General features: G+C 38.0%; 1 long non-coding RNA gene across 1 annotated transcript; it reads right to left on the bottom strand.

The window, feature by feature from the left end:
• Positions 1-4,002: 4,002 nt before the first annotated feature.
• LOC121241884 lies at positions 4,003-22,250 on the bottom strand. The gene is made up of 3 exons (XR_005935829.1): positions 22,239-22,250; positions 4,559-4,567; positions 4,003-4,076 (listed from the first exon to the last, which is right to left on the bottom strand). It is a non-coding gene; the product is annotated as an uncharacterized LOC121241884 (long non-coding RNA).
• Between the last annotated feature and the right edge of the window lie 1,364 nt (positions 22,251-23,614).

The raw sequence follows: 23,614 nt of genomic DNA, 5'->3' as shown, positions 1-23,614 counted from the left end.
TAACAAAATTTTGAATCTCAAACTAATACCCCATCCTACATCATCTTCATCAATCTCCACCTCCTCAACCATTCCTATTGTACTACCCAACTTCTCCTCACATTCTTTATTCATCCCCAATAAAGGTAGATTATGAAATTGCACCAAAAAAGAAGCCAAATCAAACTTCATATCTTGTACTGATATATGCCATCGAAAGGATTGATGACAAATAATTGACCATAAAAAAACCAAGGCCTACCACCTTCTACTCTCTGTTTATCAGCATGATTAGCAAAACTTATGATGAATATATTTCGACTAGCCTCCATCAAAACTGCAGGTTTACTAAGGTGCCAAATCTTTGACATAGTGGACTCCACAACATTCTTTCCCAACTGTCTATCCCTCCAAATTTTACCTATCAAACTGCGATCACCCTTTCTTTGCACCTCTGAAAATGCAACATCTTCAAACACAATAGTAGCATCTTCCTCCTCTCTCAAGCATATATTACCCCACATTGTATGTAAATTTTCCATCGCAATCGACCAGAGACAACAAACGCCAGTGTTAAGACACCAGGAATCACCACCACCTCTATTCTCTTCAAGCAAAGCTAGAGAGAAAACTAGAGAGGAGACTCGACAAATCATCAGTTTATTTTATTTGTTGTTGTTTGGAGACATGTTTTAATTAAATAATTCTTTTTATGAAATAAATGTAAATTCTATTTTATTAAATATGAGATCTCTTGCTAGGATATTTTTATGAAAACACGTGACATCTCCAGCCTACGGGAAGAGGGTGTTACACAAAGCCCCATCATCCAACAATGCCATATTGGGACGCCCCACTTTGAATAATTTGAAGGTTGTGACTTCTACCTACCACTTAAAAATGAAGTTCCCAATAGAGACAGGCATCGGCGAGGTTTGGGGAGAACAAATTTTTGCGTGAGAATGCTACGTGCAAGAACTTAGAGCAGGGGCGCCAAATGTATGTGTCACGAAAAGTTTAGAAGGGAAGCCGCCGCCCCCCACCAATAATCACAGCCATCCAGGACATGGAAGCAAGGGATGAGAATAACCTAATGCAGGCAAAGGCGAATGAGCCTCTAGAGATCGTAGCCCTCTGCCAAGATTGGTCGAACGCTATGACCCGGGTGGGAACAAGGCTCCCCCCTCCCCAAATATAGGGAGGCGTTAAAACAACTGCTAATCGAACACACAGACGTGTTCGCCTGGAGTCATGAAGATTTGCCGGGAATTGACAATGCTATTATAGAACACAGCCTGTATGTTGACCCAATGGCAAAGAAGGTACACAAAAATAGAAGAACTTTCAGCATGGACAAGTGCACAACCACGGTCGTGGAGGTAGATCGTCTCCTAGCGGCGGGGTTTATAAAAGAAACATACTATCCAGAGTGGCTCTCCAACATAGTGCTAATCAAGAAAGCTAATAGAAAGTGGAGGATGTGTGTGGACTTCACAGACTTGAATAAAGCCTACCCCAAGGACAACTTCCCCTTGCCATGGATCAATATTATTGTTGACACCACGATAGGAGACCGAGTGCTGAGTTTTATGGACGTGTATTCAGGGTACAATCATATTCGCATGAACCAAGCGGATGAAGAGAAGACGGCATTTCTCACCGACATAGGTCTTTACTATTACCGAGTGATGCCTTTTGGGCTGAAGAATGCCAGGGCGACTTACCAAAGGCTAGTCAATAGGACGTTTAAACAGCAAATTGGAAAGACTATGGAAGTATAGTCGACGACCTCTTGGTGAAAAGTAAAAAACCCGCCCAACACCTAGAAGACCTAAGAGAATCTTTCGTTGTGCTTCGTAAGTATAAAATGAAATTAAACCCAGCGAAGTGTGCTTTTGGGGTAGATTCCGGAAAATTTGTAGGCTTCATTGTCTCAGAAAGAGGCATCGAGGCAAACGCTGAAAAGATTGACGCCATTTTGACCATGAAGCTGCCTCTAGATATCAATGACACCCAACGACTGGCGGGTAGGGCGGCAGCATTCAACCTTTTCGTGTTAAGATCCATGGACAAATGTCTTCCATTTTTTAGGGTTTTACCAAAAATACACCCATGGAACGAAGAGTGCGTTCGGGCTTTCCAGGAGTTAAAGCAATATTTATCTAACCCACCACTGTTAAAGCAGCCCAACCAAGGGGATACCTTATATGTATATCCGGCGGTATCCCCCCACACTGTCTCCACGGTCCTAGTCAAGGAAGAGGGAGGAACACAGGCGCTAGTGTATTACACGAGCCATGCATTAAGAGGCGTCTAGACCAGATACCCTTGAATGGAAATGTTGGCATTTACATTAGTGATAGCCGCTAGGAGATTGCAGCCATATTTCCAGGCTCACCCCATAAAGGTGTTAATGGAACACCCCCTCGGGAGAATATTGCAAAAACCTGACACTCGAGAAGATTGGTCATATAGTCAGTGGAACTCAGTGAATTTGAAATCAATTACATGCCCATGACTTCAGTGAAGGGCAGGCTTTGGCAGATCTCATCGTCGAATTTACAGACTTCCCAGTGTAAATTGAAGTTGCACCACACTGACAACCCTAGAATCAGAGTACAGGAAAACCAAGTGGTTGCACTGATAGGGGGCGTTTGCACCACTTGGTTTTCCTATACTCTGATTCTAGGGTTGTACCCTCAAGAAATTATTTTCTATTATCGCCCCATGGTCATTTGCTCGATGGGGGATTGATCTAGTAGGCCCCTTCGCACCAGGAAAAGTTGGGGTAAAATACACTTTTAAGATGAAAAGTATATCCCTTTTGGTTTTTTTATTAAGACTATAATCAAATAATAAATAATATTATATAGAATTCTCTGAATTTGAAAGTTATCACTTGGTAGGCTTCGACCCCCTCAATCACTGTAGACGCCCCCGATCAGTGTAATGGGATGTGTTTATTTATCTATCTCTTGACTCAAATGGGAGCATGTTTGATTTGAAAAAGTGTCTTAGAGTGTCTAGGGTTGGGCTAGGGGGTCCTCTTAACGCCTTCTTTTTTCTTCTCATCGGAGTTTCACAAAAGTTGTGAGACACATTAAAATTAAATAAAATATTCTTCAATCATTGATAAACAATTTGTTGGACAATAATTGGGAGAAATTTTGAATTAGATTGTGTAGCCAATATCTTATTACGAATAATTCCGACTAAAAAAAAATGGACAACAATAGCTAAGATTACGGATTGAGTTTCTGGTAGTAGATCCATAATTAAAATAGTGTTTGTGATTGTTCCATAAGAAATGAAACAAAATATACTGCAGACCTAGTACAACTTTTGTATGAGGTCTACCCAATGCTAGACGCAAAGGCGCATAATAGATTGATATGAACATCATGAGCTGTTCTGTAATAAAACCAGTTGTTGCTGATACTTTCTTCTCATTTCATTCTTCTATAATCCAAGCTAATTTAATACTTGTGCCATAAATTCCCCAAATGGGGGCTTCTGGTGTATTGGGTGCTGCTCTGTTATGCACTATAATAATATTATTGAATCATTAGAACTACTTTCATATTTTTTTTTTAGTTTTTATTCACATAATTTTTTAATATTATTCAAATTTTGAAAGAAAAGAATTCTCTTTCTATCAGAATATAAAAACATCAAATCGTACCATCTATGTAATAGGTGAATGCCTTTTTTTCTCCAAAAGTTGTCGGAATTATTCGTAATAAGATATTGGCTACAATTGAAGAGGTCTTATCAATAAAATTTTTGGATTATTAACCGTACCCTTTTTGGAAAATGTTAATAAATTCCAAAATCCATCCCGTAGCGACAACTGTCTTTTTGATTGGTACTACAGTAGCCCTTTGGTTGAGTATTGGAGCAACATTACCTTGCTAATGGTAAAAAGTGAGCTTTGAATGTAACTATGATTCATATTTTATATTCAGACCTCACTTGCTCTTTTTTGTAATTGTTATGATGCAATTGGAGCTTATCGTTAGAAAAGGGGACTTAGCTGGTGATCTGGGTTGTTTCCCTCTCAACGATGAAGTTTATCCCCCATCGTCTCACTGGCCGACCTTGAAATTGAGAACGAAACTCAAAGGAATTGATGGGGTCCCGCACAAGCGGCTCTTTCATATCTTCTTCACCCGAAATGGTTGGGGATAGCGGGTATACACTATAATAATCAAATATAAAAATTCCTGTAATGATTCATTAATTTGGTTCGGAGCATTACAAAGAATGGTGCAAAGAGTTGAGAATCCAAACCAAGTACTTGTCACTAGGGCTTCCACAAGCTAATGGGCAAGCAGAAGCAACAAACAAATCCTTACTCAGAATTTTAAAAAGGGAGCTCACCGACAAGAAAGGAGACTGGGTAGAAGAGATCCCAAGAGTCATGTGGGCCTATAGGACAACTGTGAAGACCCCAACAGGTGAAACACCGTTTACATTGGCTTTCGGGAACGAAGCAGTTGTCTCGGTAGAAGTTGGTCTACCTACACACCGAACTTGCCACTTTAGCCAACCTAAGAACAACAAGGCTCTTGAGGAGTACCTTGACCTCCTAAAAGAGAAAAGAGAGGAAGCCGAGATCCAAAATATCCTCAACAAAAGGAAACCAAAGCGCTACTTCAACAAATGAGTCAAATCCAGATCTTTTAAGGTAGGCGACTTAGTGCTTAAAGAAAAAGACGTGATGACCCAAGACGAAGGGAAACTCTAACCACAATGGGAGGGTCCATATGTAGTAGTTGCTAGCAACCGACCAAGGTCATATTGCCTCAAAGACAATCAAGGAAAGGAGTTACTGCACCCTTGGAATGCCGAGCATTTGAAGAAATTCTACCATTGATTCCTTTCTAGGATGTATTCAATAAAGCAAGGTCCATAAAGATAGACAATTTCTTAGCCCGCACGTCTCACCCTTAACCACCAAAGTTGAGTTCAAAGACTCGCGATGTAATCAACAGGCGTGGAGGTCAAAAGACCCCACGACTCCCTTATTTAGCCACCAAAGTCGAGTCCAAAGACTCAGTGTGCAATCCACGGGCGTGGAGGTCAAAAGACCACACAACTCCCTTACTTAGCTACCAAATTCGAGTACAATGATTCGCGGTGCACTCAACTGGTATGGAGGTCAAAAGACCCTAAAACTCCCTTACTTAGTCACCCAAGTAGAGTACAAAGACTCGTGGTACACTCAACGGGCATGGAGGTCAAAACACCCCACGACCTCCGTACTTAGTGTAATAGCCTACTAGAAATTCACTAGTGGAATTTCTATTTATTTTAGGAATCTCGTGAAAACCCCATAAGTTTTTACGAATCGACCAATCGCACAGGTTTTAGTCTATCAACATAGCCTGTGTTATTACTCACTATGATGCTAGAAATATGAGTTTAATTATTTGAGGTAGTTAGAGGTGTCAGAATGTGTTTTGGTCTACACCATTAGATTCAGTTGATTATTTGGGATTTTATGACGCAATAACCAATTTTCATAATTTCGGACGAAACGACTGTTCGAAATTGTGAAATTATTTTTAGGGGCACTTCGGGATTGAATTTCGCTAAACGATTTTCACTACAGGTTAATACGAATATTTAGGATTTTTCAGTACTAAGTTTCTTATGCATTTCTTTGAAGTGAATAGTAACTCGATAAGCGCACCTAGTGCAGTATTTTTTAAAATTACAGTGTGGAATGTCCAAATTAGGTTAGAGAAGTTTTATTTGGATACTTGGCAAGATCTTAGCCACACATAGTGAATAGTATTAGACACTTGGCACCATGAGGAACCATTAGATAGATTTGTGAAGGAAATCAACGTGTGAGATCACGCCACTTAAGCAAAACTTTGTTTCATCTGATCAACCAAATTGTGCTAGACCAAAGAGGGTTTCAACCCTAGTAAAACCCTAAATGGTTGGAATCCAATTGAAACTCCAAAAGCTTGATTGAAACCAAAATTCTAAACGATTTCCCCAAACCCTAAAATTGGCCTCCAAACCCTTTTTAATCTGATTTCTAGCATTGTGTTTAATCATTTGATTAAATCACTTCCACATGCTATTAATTAATCAAATCCTTGTTATAATATCATTATCCAACTTTTTATACCTTGGAAATTTGATTGGGCCAAAAAAATTGGTTTTGGGCTTGATAACATCTCAAACCCTAACCAAACCCCCTTTAAACCCCAAATTGAAGCCCACTTAGTTGGGGCCCACCAAGGCCCACGAATTTGGCCACCTTGGCAAAGCTTCTTGAAGAAGTTTCCTCCCCCACATGGCAGACCATCCATTGCCATTTGCTGCAACCCATTAGTGCCTTGATGTGATGAGAAGTTACTCCATCAACCTCCATCTCTCACAGCTGCTGCAGGCAGTCGTTTGCCCTCATTACTCTCCACTTTATGTCACAAAGCCAACTCCAATCAAGGGTCTTCCAAGCCATAACTTCCCCATCCAGGAGTCTAAAGTTGTGCAAGATACACTTGTCTTCATTTTATCACTTCTTTCCTCCATTCTTAGAGAGAAACCCAAAAGTGCTCTCTCGGGCAGATTTATGTGTCCTTTTATGTGGCCATTTTCGACTCTTTGTACGTATTTTCTCACGATGACTCCTTCATAACAATTGTTTGTCTTTAAGTCTAGTTTCGGTGGATATCTTATTAGTCTCAATACATGCTCATTTGATTAGTCAAAAGTATTTTTAACCATAGAAAGGTCATTCTGGGCGTGAAACTAGAGAGTATGATATGTTTTGGAATTTTTGACCAAGCTATTGGATATATCTTGGTCCGAAAATTTTATGGAGTGTTGTTATCATGTGTTTATGAATTTTTATTGAGGTTTTGTCACATGAATAAAGCTTTTGATGATGAATTTCATTAGCTTTAGAAACTTGAAAACTGGAAGTGGAAAAACAATTTTTGTTCTGTGAAAGTTTGAATATTTCATGGTTTAATATTATTCCAAATGCTTTGATATTTTTATATGATGATGCTAACCCTCTTATATACATGTTAGGATGTTATTTTGAAGATATTTAATATTATTTTTAAATGTATGATTTTTCTATGTAAGAAAATTTTGGTTAGGCCTAAAATTTGATGTTTTTGGGTTAGATCCATGTTTTATGGAGTTTTAACCATGTGATTTTAAGTTTGATGGTTGGATCTTCTTTAGGACACATTTTTAAACCATGATATGTTTTAGTTTGAAGATCACATGTGTTTAATCCATGGATCAAGAGATTGATCAAAGTTAGTGGAGAGAAAAGTTTCTGTTTTGGACTAAGTTTAAAACCAAAAACTCCAAGTATTGTTTTGTGATTTTTGGTGGCTTTTGTTTGATGATTTAAACCATGGTTGATCTTAGGATGATGTTATAAATGTGTTAGAAGTAAGATTTGTTTTTTGGAATTCTTGGAGATATTTTTATTAAGGCCAAAACTTGTGATTTAAGGGTTTACTTTTTTATTAAAAAGTTTGGGTATTTTTACAAAAAGTTTGGTGTTGATGATTAGCTTTTCTTAATGGATATTTTAAGTGTATTTTTAAACTTAGGATTGGAATATCCTTGTTACAAGATTTTGGTTTAATCATGGGCATTGAAGATGGAAGAAATTGCAACCAAAATTAAGAGAAATGACCTATGAATGTTTCGGCCATTGTGAGTTTTCCATAGTTGTGAATGATTTTAAATTTTTCTGAGTTGAAATTTGAGTCTAGGACAAAATTTACATGAGGAATGTAAATTTTGGTAATATTTGGAGTTAGGATGTGAAATCCTTAAGTTATGGGTAAAATGGTCATTTTCCCACATGTATGGTAATTTTACTCTAAGTTGTCTATTTTCACATTTCTAATTGTTAGTAATTAAAGTTCTAACTTTTAGAATACCCTCTTATAGTTCCTCGTGTTTCGCACTTTAATCTCGTAGAACGCAACGATCGAGGTAAGTTAGCTCTTAACTTATTATCAGTTTATTGTCTATGTGTGATGGGTAAATGAACTACAATTTATGTTCCTATGTTGTTATATATGCCATGTCATCACATGTTTATCTATTACACGAATTATTCTGTCATGAAATAATTATTTGTCACACAATATATTCTGTCTCATGTTACTATCTATTGCAAGTGTGTCACATTTTGTATACTATATGTTACATGTATGTCATGTCACATAATATTCACTGTCACATGTTATGCAATGTTACAAAATATTGTATGTTACGTGTATGCCATGTTATAAAACGTTGTCTGTTACATTTATATTTCAAAGTATGTCATGTCTGTCGTCTTACATTCATGTCACGTTACGCTACGGCAAGATTTCTGTCATTTATGTCACGTTCATGTCATGTCACATTACGAAATGTCTTGTATGCCAGTTAAGTTATTCATGTCTATCACGACCCTAAGCGCTAGGATAGGGTAATATCCTAGTAGAATTCCTTTGTTCACGATGGAGTGTCTAAATAGGTGTGAAATTTCTTGGGTTGACGAAGTACAGTCAGCAGGTTGCGAATGGGGCCTAACTAGCTGGTCACCGGAGCACGCCAGGCACTGACGCCGATGGAGCCACACTTTATGTTACGTGTGTCCACAACAAGTATGGCACAAACAAATAAGTCATGGGGCCACAACAACTGTGGAGTATACATTACGTTAGACACGGCAATTGTGACACGTAGAATACGTGGGGCCACAACAACTGTGGAGTACGTATTAATGCACTCACAACTGGTATAGACACCTATGTTGTGATGCAATAATCGGTAGGGACACACGGCTCAAGAGGACCCGTGTAGCACCCGTATGGTCACTTTTATTAATTAAGTCTATTGAATAAGATTTCACGTTCATGTATTTCACGTTCAAGGCATGTTTCACGTTATGTTATGTTCAAGTTTACATTCATGTTAAGTTTCAAGTTCATGTTTATGTCATGTTGTGTTTATATTCATGTTATGTTCAAGTTCACATTCATGTTATGTTATGTTCATATTCACGTTATGTTTCAAGTTCACGTTTATGTTATGTTGTGCTCAGGTTCATGTTATGTTCAAATTCATGTTCAAATTATGTATGTTCACGATCATGCTATGTTTCAAGTCCATGTTATGTTTTAAGTTTACGTACATGCCATGTCACGTCAAGCTAAGTTTCAGTTTCAGTTCAAGTTATGTCATTTATGCTATGCTATATATCAAGTTATGTTATGCTTACTTATAATTTTGATTATGCATTCATACTTTTACTGCCATGCATGCATCATTAACCTGTGTAGAAGTTTCCTATTAACTTGCTGAGATTTGTAATCAAATCTCACCGTGGTAGTCCCAACTACCATTCCTCCCGAATGGTAGGCAATGCGTCAGGATCAGAACAGAGAGCAAACATTAGCAATCTGGAGGAGGTTGACTAGACGTCGTAGAAGCAACACGGAGCTTACAACCTCTATAGTTAGGTCTTTGAATAGTATTCCGGCATCGTTAGTCGAGTTATGCGAGTTACTCAATGAACTAGCCCAATAGTGTATTTTGGCAGTGTAATTATGGAGCTAGGTCTTCGTTGTTTTGATATTAGTCTTCTGAGATCCGTGCTGTAATCGTGGGTGTTTAAGCATGCATAATTTATTTTTTAACTATTTGGGATATTATAAGTTTGGTGCATAGTATTGCTCAAAAAAAAATTATCCGTTGTGAATATTGCATAATGCTAGATGTATGTTATGAATATTGCATTTTATATGTCATAAATGGGGGTAGGTAACCTTGTGTTGCATGTCCCGACGTTTCGGATATCCGAACGATCCTAAGTGGAATCTGGGGGTGTCACACTTAGCCACCAAAGTCAAGTCCAAAGACTCGCGATAGAGCCAATGTGTGCGGAGATTGGAATTAATATCGCAAAGCAAAGACAAACCAAACACAAGCATCATGAAAGGAAGGCTAAAAGGGAGCCGTATACCAACTATACAAAATGGGGCTAAAACAAAAGCCACCATTATAAAAGAAACACACAACAAAGAGTTATCATTACAGTCTTCCAAAATATTGTTTGAAACAAGGAAGAAGGTTAAAAAAAAGCAAAGACTTTATGAAGGTGGAGCCGCCAAAGGTTTTGAAGGTGAAGAAGCAGGCGAGAAGGTGTCGGGCATAGTATTACGTCCCAATGCGTCCACAAACTGGCATGAAACCTCATCAGGTCTGAAGGAATCGAGGTCCAAAAGCCTCAAGTTAGTTTAAGGATTAGCCAGCAAGTGAGATCACAACCGAGCCAAGCCAACCCCATATCCGTATCCAAAGGCCTGATCCCTAACGACCTTGACGACCATTAATTGTGGGAGCGCGCGAGCCATATCACCCCTGAAAGTAGCCAATTTTGATTCCACTTCCAACAACCGTTGCTTCTGCTCCTTCACTTTTGTGTCCAAGTGTAGCATGGTTTGGTTCATTTTGCTTAGCTTGGCGTCAATTTCTTCTCGGCCCTTCTTGTAAGCGACAAACCTACCTCACAAATCCTCATTGGACCCCTCCATTTCTAACACTTTAAGGCCAAATTGCCTATGATCTTCTTCATACGAGGCCTTCAAATTTGAAAACTCAAGGACAAGTTGTTTGCGACTCTCCTCAAAAGAAGCCAATGTCTGGGCAAACCCCAAACATCATTGCTTGGCAACAGCCAACAACTATTGAGAGGAATCCAACTCTCCACTCAGGCGGGATAGTTGGGAACGAGTAGAATTCCAATGGATCTCGGATGCTTCATCATGAATGTAACACTCGGGTCCAGCACCAAGCCCATTTTCAAAAATTTTTGGGTTTATACTTAAGAAAAGCCATTTGAAATCAACGAGTAAATTAGTGAAATAGACTACGGGCCCAAATTTTTATTTTGGCGGATACCGATATTTTTGGACTTGCTAATTAAGTTAAAATCCTTAAATATTTTTAAAATAGGTGGAATCTTTTTATGTGTCGAGAAATTTGTGGGACAAACTGGATTATTTTAGAGGTTGAGTTGAGGGCCAAAACTCAATGAAAAACCCTACGCCACACATGTCTCCCATTTCCACTAGGATTATTATTTTAAAGTTCTCTTCCCATTATGATTCGTAACCCATACCAACTGTTATACCCACGACTCCACACTCATGCACGTCTCCCCTCCCTAGGGTTTTCCCATCACCTACATATATACATAGAAAAACTGCATATTGATAGTACCGAGCTATGGTTGCCGAGCCTGAGTCTTCAGTGAAGCACCTCCTCCATGTAGCTGCCGCCAACCACTACCCAAGGCCTAGCCAACCGCACCTCCACAATCTGCTAGCTCATGTTATCGTGACCCATACTCTGTCACAGCAACCCACACTCAATGGTCTCTCCACACCTCCGTCCACAACTACATTGTCCTCCCCCCCTTCCCCCTCCCACCGTGCACTTCTGCAGTGCACCACCCAAGGCCAGTAGATGATGATCAATCACCACGGAATAAGCCCACGTTGCCCTCTCCCTCTCCCTCTAATCCCATGCATCGGTTTCTCTTTCTCATAGACCCTCTGTCACAACAACACCTAGCCCCATAGATGGGTTCCTTCCCACCTCCATGACGACAGCCACACTACCAGGCTCCTCTACACTGCTGCCACCCTGCACCAATAACCACTGAACACCGCCCAGCTTAAAAGCAACCCGTGTCACGTACCTCGGCGTCGCTGCACCATACCACCATTGGTAGCCCACGTTGTCGTAGGAGCCACCCAACAAACCACCACCACCCTTGCTCCTCCATAGCACCCTACACATCGGAAAACACCACCCTCAACCTCACGGATGGACCTTTTTTTGCCTAAAAAAATAGAGCACTTCCATAGCAGACCAAACTGAGAGCCACACGCCTTGCAACAGTGAGGCCACGCCGCTGCCGCCGCCACTACTAGCAGAAGACGCCAGAGGACAAGCCTTCACCATCGGACACTGCCCTGGTCAACGCCCAGCACCCCAGACCATTGCATGCCTCCTCATGATTTCACGTGTTCTGCTGTCGAGTCGGCCACTTTCCACTCGCCCAGCTCCGTAGCGACTCCTTATCTCACGGTGAGTTTCTGTTGCATGACTACCCTGGGTCTAGTGATGATCCCCCTACAAACTAAAATGTGTTATATATTTTGACGTAAAACTCCTTCTACGTGGAGATGGTCGGGAAACCTAGTTTTAGTTATTACAATTTTGCCGTCTAAGTTATAAGCCAAAGTATGAGAGTTTTGAATTTTTAATTTACGTTGGAATTGCTTGTATGTTGGGCCTAAGTCTCACTGTAGAAAAACTCATGTTATTTTTTTAAGTAGGTTCCGATTCACTTTAAATTAGTCTAAAAAGTTGATTAACAGAAAATACTTAAAGTTTTAAATTATATAACTTGGTATAATATTTTTTATAGTTAGATTCTAGTAATAAATAAGTTAGAGCTTAAATAGTCGGAGGAATTAAGTGGATATTGATGAATTTGAGAAGTGATGGTATTTTAGAGTTATGAGAATTTTGGGTTTTGAGGAATTATAATAGGTTAATTTAGTATTTCAAGTTTGAGTATCGAAATACGTGCTCAACTAAAAACTAATGGAAGTTACGTAACTATTTTATAGGTGAATCTCAATATTCGTTTAGTACTATAGTGGAAAAATTCTGAAAGGCTAGAAAGCCAAGGTAAGCAGGGTTTTTACGCTATACTTTACATCAAAGAAATGAACTGGGGTCAATTTTGAAAAATATGCATGTTTTATTACGAAAAGAAATTTGAAATAATCTCAGTTATTTGTTCAGCATTACTCATGAAGTTTTGTATAACAATAAAATATTTTCTGCATGACTGGTGTAGACATGACCTATTTTGACATTTTGTTTCTGAACTGTACAAAAGAGAGCGAATATGAAAATTTGTGCATAAATTATATTTTTGTGATCTGATTTTGTTCTGTTCTGAAAATGTTCTGTACTCTGATATGATATGATGTGATTTCTGAAACCTCTGGCATAACATTCTGTTTACAGTGCACCCACTTTGGAAGCTAAAGTGGTTTTCTGCATAGTCTTTCCTGTGTGCACATTCGGGATCTCGAGAATAATAAGGAAAAGATTTCACATTCTGCTTCTGTTAGGTTGGCCACCGGAGTTTGCACAACCTTATCACGGGGGTTAAACATGAAATTTTATTCTGATGTGATACTTCAGTTATGCTATGCCAAAGGAATTTTGAATAAGAATATTTTTGAATTTTCACTCTAATATTTTTGATAACACGTTCTAATTATGCATTCTGAAAATAAAAATATTTTGTTATGTATTCTAAACTCTGTAAATGCTCATGTTTACATACTAGTATATGTTTTCTGCTTACAGAGTTGTTGATAACTCACTCCTTATCTCCACAATATTTTTTAGATAATTTTGATGCCTCAGCTGGAAGTCAAGAGTAGGAAGTGTTAGCAAGGTTTGATGGTCGTAGAGGAATAAGTGTCAAAGGGTACAAGTATTTATTGGAGTCTTATTTAGTGGATTTAAGGTTTTTTTTTTATTTTTTTTATTTAGTGGATTTATTATTTTATGTTATTTTGGCACTTTGAGTCATGGATATTTCTGAATCTTTGTGGAGATTTTAATTTATTTCATTGAGGTAGTTCTTTGGTGTCTTGCTGAAGGAACATATATTTTGGTTTTGAATAAATGAGTTTATATTTTATGAGGAATTTGAAGTATATAAATATGTTATTGGAGATGATTTTAGGTAACATGAGCTAACTCTCCGAACCTCTACGAACGAGGCGCTACAACAAAGAGCTCAAGGTCACCCTCTAGGGAACGAATATGCCCATCAAATTGCTCTAAGTAAGACTCCACCTCAATCTTTTAGCTCGCAGCCGACTCATCTGTTTCTGAGCAAAGAACCCAAACATCCACCTGGTACATACCTCTGACTTCAAGTCCGCACGATCATTTACAATCCAAGCTGCCAAGTCATCCATGCCCTACAAAGCACAAAGATACAATAAAATATGGGTCGTACATATAAAGACAAGTACAATTAAGCCAACAAAGTCATACCGAAGACAAGAAATGCGTTAAGCGTTGAGCCATCTCTACCACTACTCCATCCTGAGGATGAGAGCGCAAATAAGAAGGCCCCTCTAACCCTCATTCCATGGTTCATTGCCCCTCCACATGGGCCCTCCCTAAACAGTGCGTCAAAGGCGTAGAAGAGGTGGCTAGAACCTCAACCTCAAGCACGGACACTCCCTTGTCTGCGACAATGGCAAACTCAGAACTATTGATGGGTCTGGCATTCTCCGTCTCCATTTTCTCCGTCTCCTGTGCCCCCTCTTTACATTTCACTTTCCCGTGATCACCCGCCCCCCTCCCTAGGGGTTGACAAATTCACATCACCATTAAAGGAAGAGGGTGAAGGGGAAGGAATGAAGACTCTTTCATTGTCCGTAGTTGGAGTTTCACCCCTTGAAGACAGTTGCAGGGAGGGGACTTAGGTTGGAGCCTTGGTCCCCACGGTCATCAATGTTGCCCCTCAGGAACACAGAGTCCATGGCACGACTCTAGTTGGCGCCACCAGTAGGAGGCTTTCAACATCGTAACCCCAACAACGCCTATGGAGAAGGCATCATATATGTCAGATACAACTCGCCACCACTAGGAGTTGAGACTGATGAGAGGAGAGAAGGGAACTCGAAAGGGAGTGTACCCATTGAGTCCGACCCCTTGGGGTGCAGATCAAACTCAAAGGCTGTGACTAAATTGACAAGGTCTTGGCCCATGAGCCCATCAAGGTCGTCAAGCTCGGGAGATGCAAGTGGGGACACATGTATAGGAGAAGTAGAGGGTGGCTCCCCCTTTCTGTCGGATTAGCACAAGAGTCAACGGCCACTTCTAGCCTCACATCGTCAGTGGCGCCTTTGACATTTTCTATAAGGTGATTAGCAGATGTCTCACCCTCAGTATGTCGAAGACGTTTTCTATGAGTCATAGAAGGCGACGAGACAAGCCCCTTCTTAGACGATGAGAAAGCGGGCCTCTTCTTTGAAAGAGGCATCACAACCTTTGATTTATGCCCCTTAATGTGGGAACGGTCAGGCATAACAAGGAATCTATCGATGTTAGTGGGAGTTAAGAGCTTTTCAGTCCACAGGGCACCCTCATTATCTTTGGCTAAATTTGGGACTATGTCGATGCGAGAATGTTCTCTGTCAGTCAGATCTATCAGGATCTTTTTGTCATCAGGGATCTTGCCCACAATTAGTTGGGAAGAGGAAGTCTCGAATGGTCATCTCAAGGGAGGGAAATTCCCAACCACCACCAGAAATAAGAAAAAATTTCTTTTGCCATTGCTTGGCATTCTAATGGCGGCTTTTGAATGTTGCCAAACGTTGCAAACGAATACGAAAACTACAAATGTTACCTGATAGCCCTTTCACATAATAGAAAGACAAGAATTCACGAGCAGTCAAATCTGGGTACATATCCCCTAGGGGTTCCAAAACCATACGGAACACCACGAATGAACACAAAATTATGCGCCAAGCATGAGAATGAAGTTGGGCAGGGGCCAATAGAAGGAAATCAAGGGCATCATGAATGGGGCGGATGAATGGAAGGCGCAAACTATGCGATAGCACAAATCGAGAGAGAAACCCTCCCCGAGAAGCCATCCTCGTCGACAACGCCCTCCGCCGGAAGAGTGAGAACCAAAGTGTTGGGCTACGATATGAAGTCCTCAACCTTGCCAAGACTCAGGCGATGAGTGTGGAGCTCCACTGGAACCCTTCAAAGAAAGGTAAATTTTGACCATAAAAGGATTTGGGCGCATAATGGGGAGAAGTCCAGGATGGGGTTTTGGCGGAGGCACAGTTTGAACACGGGAACCCGCGCTGAGCCATTGTTGAAGAAATGAGAAGAGAAGAGATCAAGATGGTGAAAGGTAGTGAGTGTCTGAAACTTGAGAAGAAAGCAAGAATAGGAAATGATGCAAGAAGATGAAAGAAGTAGAGTGGGAAAGAGGGGCAATGATGAGGAATTCTAGGGAAGACGAAAGGGTTACAACATTGTTGTTTGTTATTTGAATAAAAGAAAAATTATAAATTAAAGAGCGGGAACAATTAGGATGCCGTGGGCCATGTTTTTAACATGACAAAAAGCTAGCAGGGTAGAGTGAAGCCACAAATTGATGAATTTCCCACGTGCAAGCACGAAAGATATTAGCGGGATAACTGGAAAGCATATTTAGCTGCTTAGGGAAAATAACCCCATGCGTTGGAAGACCAAAGTTTGAGACCTTAGGAGTCGAATCAACACTGCAAGCCCAGAGACTAGATCTTTAACCACGTGGTGAATAACATAAAGAATAGATAACATCTATAATGGATCAGGAAAGCTATCCTAACGATTTATTCGAGAGTTATCTAAGATGAACTCTAGAGTTAGTCATGATCAACATTTGCATACTCCTACAAATAACACCTAGAGGTAACATATTGAGATTCATTCATATACATATACTAAGAACATTTCTCTCTAACATAGGCATCGGAGTACCCCTAGGCACCCAGTGCTGCCATCTTATTTGTTGCAGGTTGTCCGTGCAGTTGGTGTGAAACACGTCCTTAACAAGTGGGTTGGTTTGTGGAGATTCTTTTGAATGAAATTTTGGAGACTGAAGGTTGTACTATCTCTATTTTTGTGTTTGAAATTGTGGAAATTGAGAATGCATAGTGGGTTGATGTGTGTGGCTATTGGGGTTGATGTTTGTGGCTGTTTGAGTTGATGTGTGTGGATGATTGGGTAGGTGTGTGGTTATTTGGGGTTGATGTGTGGTTGTTTCGACTGTTTGACTGCTTGCTTTTTCATTTGTGAGTTGTTTGTTTGTGTGATAAGTCAAGAGTAATGTTGTTTTTTAACGTGTGATTTGTTTGGTTAACATGCTTGTAGAAACAGTTAAGCAAGTATGAGGAGGATGTGCTAATTTTTGGAAAGTAGTGAATTTCTTTGAATGTTGTAATGAATTTGTGCATGTTGGACCGATAGTTTGGGCTACGAATTTTCATTAGTAAAGTTAGTTTTGTGTTTTTTTGGGGTTCGTTAGTAAGTGCTTGTTTGGGTTATTAACAGTGAATATTTTTTGGCTTAGTTGTGATACCATTAGAGGTCGAACCTAAGACTTAGATGATACATTGTAAGAATCAAGTAAGCGGTACTCCTGTGCTTGATTTTGCCTAAACGAACTGAGGTGGATTTTATGAAAAATTTGCATATTTTGTTATGGAACAATGGAAACAAGCCAGTCATTTTTCTGCATAACTCACTATATCCGAAGATGAAAAGAAGAATATTTTCTGTTATTACTGGTGTAGACATGAGCATTTTTTGCACTATTTTTACCAACTATATAAAAAAAGCGAATATGAAATCTAAATTTTTTTATACCATGATGATGTGAATATGATCTAGATCTGATCAATTCTTTGCTATGATATGAACTGTTGCATCTGAATTCTCTAGCATGAAATTTTGTTTCCGCTTTCATCCCGACCTTACCACAGGTGTAAGATCATGGCCTTTGTTTGTGTTTTTACCAACATCTCTGTTTCTGGTTCACCTACTTTGGAAACAAAGTGGTTTTCTGCGTGATCTTTCTAATATGCACACTTGGGGCTCCAAGAATATTAAGGGGAAGATTTCACATTCTGTTTCTGCTCGGTTGGCCGCCGATGTTTGCACAACCTTATCATGTGGGTTAAATATGGTATCCATTCTGATATGATGCTGGTCAGTTATGCTATGCCATAAGAATTTTGTATATTAATATTTTTAAACTGTCGCTTTTTTATTTTGATAATTTATTTTGGTTCTGCATTCTGTAATTGTCTCATGTTTACATATTAGTATATGTTAACTGCTTACTGAATTGTTGATAACTCACCCAATCACCTTTAATATTTTCAAATGATCTTGATGGTTCAGTTAGGGATCAAGAATAGAATGCATGGGCAGGACTAGTTGTGTGTAGTGGGATAAGTTCAATAGGAGTATTAGAGTGTCTTATTTTGAGAACTTTGTCATTTTTTTTGGGTTGGTATTGTTGGAACCTTGCTGATTTTATTAGACTATATGGACTCTTTATTATTAGTAAACGTGTTGGAGGATTTCATTGATATTATATGTTTGTGGAAATATGTATAATTTTATTAAAGGAGTTTTACAGGTTGTGGAGTTGTTTTCCATGTGATTGTTGGAGTCTAGATGTAATTTTTGATTGTGATATTTGGTGATAGGAAATATCTCACCGACCTTCTGAGGACGGGACGTTACAATTTTAATGTCAAAATTATCTTGTTTGGTTTAGCTAATTGTACAAACAAAAGATCATGTAAGAAATTACAAAAAATAAGTTGAGATTTGAGATATTATCTTAGAGATGTCTTCTACCTTTTCTTAGCTCTTCTTCTCATTCAACCTCCTTTTCTTTTCTCTCTCTTTCACTCGTATCTTACTGGGTGACAAAACATTAGGGTGTACCCACCATAGCCTCATAGCTTTGAAAAGAACATGCAGGGGCGCACACCCATATTGACATTGAGAGGAACAAGGCGTGAGTACCCTTGTTGCGTGAATAGGCGGAGTGCTGCCCCATATACGCATGTTCAAATTATTTATAGACCAAGACCACGTGATGATCCCCAAAGTTACATCCTGCTTTTTTTTTCACAATTACTTTATTAACCTCAATCTTAGATTTAATAACTCTATCTTTGGCTTATTTATCTGTCGATCTTAAATTTTTTACTAAACCAGTTATTTTATTGTAAAAAATATAAATTAATTCACTGTGGTATATTAACTTAAATTATCTTTAAAAGCTCTCTCGTTAATCATTATATTGTAATTTTATTTTGCTTAGAGATACACTTAATTTATATTATTATCATTAATTTTTTTAAATATATATATATATATTTTACTACTTTTTGAGGCCAATATTAGTACTGCATCTGTAATATGAAAACAAATCTAATCTTATTACCGGATTATTCTCTGATTATTATACTCTTAATTAACCAGATTGGCCATGATAAGCAATAAGGTGTTAGGCATGTTCATCTAGGTTGGGTTTTTTCCTAGCTTAGAACAAATCCGGACCGGTGCTCGATCGCATAAAAAAATCTGGGTACATCCGGTCTGGGTATTGGGTAGTAGAACCCGGCAACTCGTTTTTTTTTTTTTTTTTTTTTTTTTTTAGATTGAATGTTTTGATTTTGTTTTTTAGTAACTAAATGGATAGAAACTCAAAAGGAAAATGCATATTATGTCCAGTGAATAATCTATTTTATGTTTTTTATTTTTTACTTTTACTCTCTCCATGTGGCTTTTTATTAGTGGTCAAGGAACATGTAGGCTTTGATTTAAAAAATTAAATAAATAGAGTTTGAATACTGCATCAACATTTTTTTATGAAAAAATATTCATAACATGTACACTTTAATTTAAAATAATAAAAAACAGGGTGCAACCCAGAACACGGGTTCCGGGTTTTGAAAAACCGGTTTCAATCCGGGTTCTAGCCCGCGTTTGACTATGGCTAACCCGATCTAGATTCCAGCTCAGTTTTGAAACCCGAGTTCCAATCCAAATATACCCAGATGAACAGTACTAAGGCAGGTGCACAGACACCTATAATTTAGAAGTGACACTGATGACAACAGGCGTCATATATACAGATGTGTGGCTTGTAATCAGGCGAGACAATTGGATGAAGAAGTGGTACAACTACGGTCATATGATCATTTAGAAGAAATGGGGGTTCCAGTTTGTTACAGTAAAGAAGTGCTTGCACATGTTAGAACTTATACAAATTAATCATTTGTAAACCTTGTTTATGTTGTCGTCACATTCATGATTTGCCACAGACCAGGCAGCTTCACGACCAACTGCATCATGATCACCTTCTGCAGTTTATTTATCAACTCACAAAGTATATTATATAATTGTATGTAAGAGTTGAACCTTTTATATTTCTTTGTCAAACCATATATATAATCTAGAAGCAAAAAATTTCCCCATATATATATACACTCCATGGTTTTTTTTAAACCACCTCTAGCTCCATTTGCATTTGGATGGGTGAACAGTATATTAAACCATCATTTCTTGATCTGCCGCACTGTATGCTACTTTCAAGATCAGAATAAAATTCTCTGTAACTCTTACGTAATCACGTTATCGAATCACGTAAATTTCATATCGTGTGTGATCTTTTCGCAACTTTTTGTAAGACAAATTCGATTAAGACATGGGTGACGTCAAAATGGATGCGATCTGCTCAGAATGTTAAACGTAGCTCGAGTCCATAATTCTTAGACCCAAAGATATATATATATGGGGAGGTTGATGCTAATTAAGTTCGTCTGACATAAGAGATAGACACATATAATGTGGGTTTGTTGCACCCTTGCTTTCATTTTTCAAACTTGTTTAAAACTGTTGACCCTTCATGTCTAGAAAAGCGAGTTCAAGTTTTCACAATCAAGACCTAGCTAACTAGTGCGGCGCGCGGGGAAGGACTAGGGCTTAACCTTTGTGGTGACAATATTTCATATGAATCCACACTTTTCAATTAGATGGAGGATTGCTATAAGAAAGGGTAACAAAGAATCAGAAGGCTTGAGGCTTCCCATCATGGATGCCTTCAATTCTAAGGGAACAAAACAACCCTATGGGTCCCCAGTACATACCCAGGACAGCTATCCCCCATCATATAACAGCCTGCAATCTCTGCATGTAGTTTTTCTTTTTCATTGTTCTTGATTAACTCTGACAAAATTGTGAATCAGTAGTACTACCGGAGAAAATTACATTGGAAAGACGAAACAATAATAAAAGAGGTAGCTAGCTAGCTAGCTCCAATCCAAATTCCAGCATCTTACTACAATTCCATAGTAGAAAAGACCCACTTTTACTTTTATAATTATTTAAATCTTCTAGACCTCCATTTATGTATTGTACTGCTTTATGTTTTAATATATCAAAAAATAAAAAACAAAAGATCAGCTAGCTAATTCCAGATCAGTAGGTACGGAGTGGTCTAGTTAGTTTGTTTTTAGAGATGAGATGAGATAAAATTAAAGTTAAAAATTTAAATAAAATATTATTAGAATATATTTTTTAATATTATTTTTTTTTTAAGATTTGAAAAAGTTAAATTATTTATTTTATTTTATATAAAAATTTAAAAAAATTATAATGATAAGATGAGAGATTTTCAAAATTTTCAAAGTTTTAGATTTTAGTTTTGAAAACAAATCAAGCTTATTTTTGGTATAAATGAATTTAGCCCCAGGGCCTCACATAACAATTTCAGACTATTTATTTTGTGTAAAACATTTTAAGCAATTTCCACAAAAGATTCTCACGATTAATTCCCTTGGACATGATAATTTGTCTCTCTATTCCATATCTACTAGCACTAAGGGAGGTTTGAGGTCTTAGATGAGACACAAAATTCTCATCTGATTTCATTTTATCTCATCTTATCTTATTTTCAAATATAATTGAAATATAAAATTTTCAAACTAATCATTACAACTTTTTCCAAACTTTCAAATAAAAAATAATTTCAACTTTTTCAAATCTCCAATTAAAAATAATATTATAAAAATATATTATTAAAATATTTTAAATTTATAATATTTTTTATTCAACTTTTTCTCTCTCATTTTCCAAAACTCAAAAAATACTCAACTTAAACTATCTCATTATTATTCACAAACTATCTTATTACTATTCATACAATTCTCATTTCATCTTTTTTGATCAAAAAAATATCATTTTCATGATAAAAAATGTGTAATTGATTATTGGGTCATGTCAATTTATTGTATCCTAAGGATGGTCCCAAAGAAAGATTTGTTAAGCAAGTGGCCGGATTTCAAACTCTTGACTTGCTTATAATAGCTCTGGTAACTATTTGAGCTGCAATACTAGAATTAAAGGTTGAACTTATAAGCAGTGAAAGTCCCAAAACACAGGACATTAAAGAGAGAGAGAGAGAGAAAAGAAGAAGATAGTGTTATATATCATGCATGCAGCTTGTTGGATTCCAAATTAAAACCAGGACCTATGCATGTCATGAAAACCGAAACCAAAGTCGAGGGAGATACTGTTATTTTGACCCACAGCAGACAGAAAATCAATTAAGTAGGCGCTCATCAAAACCCAAGACATTGACAGTACTCATTTCAAGATTTCAAGATCCGTTCAAGATCATATCCCCAGACCAAATTAAAGATGAGTAAAAAAAACAAATCCCTTGCCTAGCTAGCTAGCTCCTGCTGGTCTCCATGCTCATGACTTTTAACTGGTTGTTATCACCACAAAAGGAAGAGTGGGACCCCAAGTATCTTGAATTAGGCACCGATCTCCTATTCCCATTTGAGTAATTAGAAAGCCTTTGGATGGATTCGGCCGTGCCGAATATATTCATTACATTTGGACGGTGGCTTTTGTTGTCTGACCTTTTTGGCTGTCATCACGCCCTTCTTGATCATGATTGATGCATTCGGCCCTCTCATAATTTTGATCACGCTTCAAAACTGCAGCACACTTCACTAGTACTTATCAACTTAGGCGTTCTTCCTATATACATATACATCCCATTGCTTGCCTAAAGCATTAATACTAGCTGCATGCAGGAATGCTTATATATGCTTGCGTAGTCGAGTAGCACACAGCCAGTTAAGACCGGATCGGTTCGTCGAAAGTGCCTTGCACGAAGAAGTAGAGAGCTCGGAGCAGCCAAGGATGACTTGCCGGCATCGGCGAAATTATTTATGGTATTGATATCTCTGTCTGCTGGCCGGCAAGTTCTCTTTGGCTACGCTGGGCTCTTTTCTTCCTATGTGAGGCACTAATACGGCAAAATCATCTGGCATCGATCACAACAACTTTGCATGGTTGCAGCTAGAAATTAATTTAATGCAAAGAAGGTTATATATTTGTAACTCTTGTGTTGCAGCCATCAATGGGCGCTAGCTCCGACAATGCAATTCCGACCAACGTACGTACCCCATATCATATAGCTTTTGAGTAGTGGTATGGATAAACTCTTTTACAATTTTGTTACAACTTCATTTTAAATGATACTCCTACAATTATATTTTATCCTACATTTAAAATATGGATTATTATAAAAAATAAATAAAAAAATTGAGATTTGGTCTCATGAGTTTACCCCCTCAAAGTCATCGCTCTAGTATTTTATTTTATTTTTTATTTTTTCTTAATGATTAAAGAATTGTAAGGTAAGTGATATGCTTTTTTAATTAAAATGTTTAAAGATGTTTAAAAAATGCTTAAAAAATAAAAAATAAAATGCAATTACACTAGTAGTAAATTGGAGGAGGCAAACTCATGAGGTTGAGTAGTAGTACTCTATAAAAAAAGGATTATTTATAACTAATTTTTTAATTAAAAACACAATTATTTTCTATTAAAATAAGTTAAATTTTATCACAAATGATAATAAATCATATTAGTT

Source organism: Juglans microcarpa x Juglans regia, chromosome 8D, assembly GCF_004785595.1.
Source record: "Juglans microcarpa x Juglans regia isolate MS1-56 chromosome 8D, Jm3101_v1.0, whole genome shotgun sequence".
Classification (NCBI taxonomy): domain Eukaryota; kingdom Viridiplantae; phylum Streptophyta; class Magnoliopsida; order Fagales; family Juglandaceae; genus Juglans; species Juglans microcarpa x Juglans regia.
The sequence above is the reverse complement of the archived record's forward strand: the minus strand, read 5'-3'. Positions and strand labels throughout refer to the sequence as shown.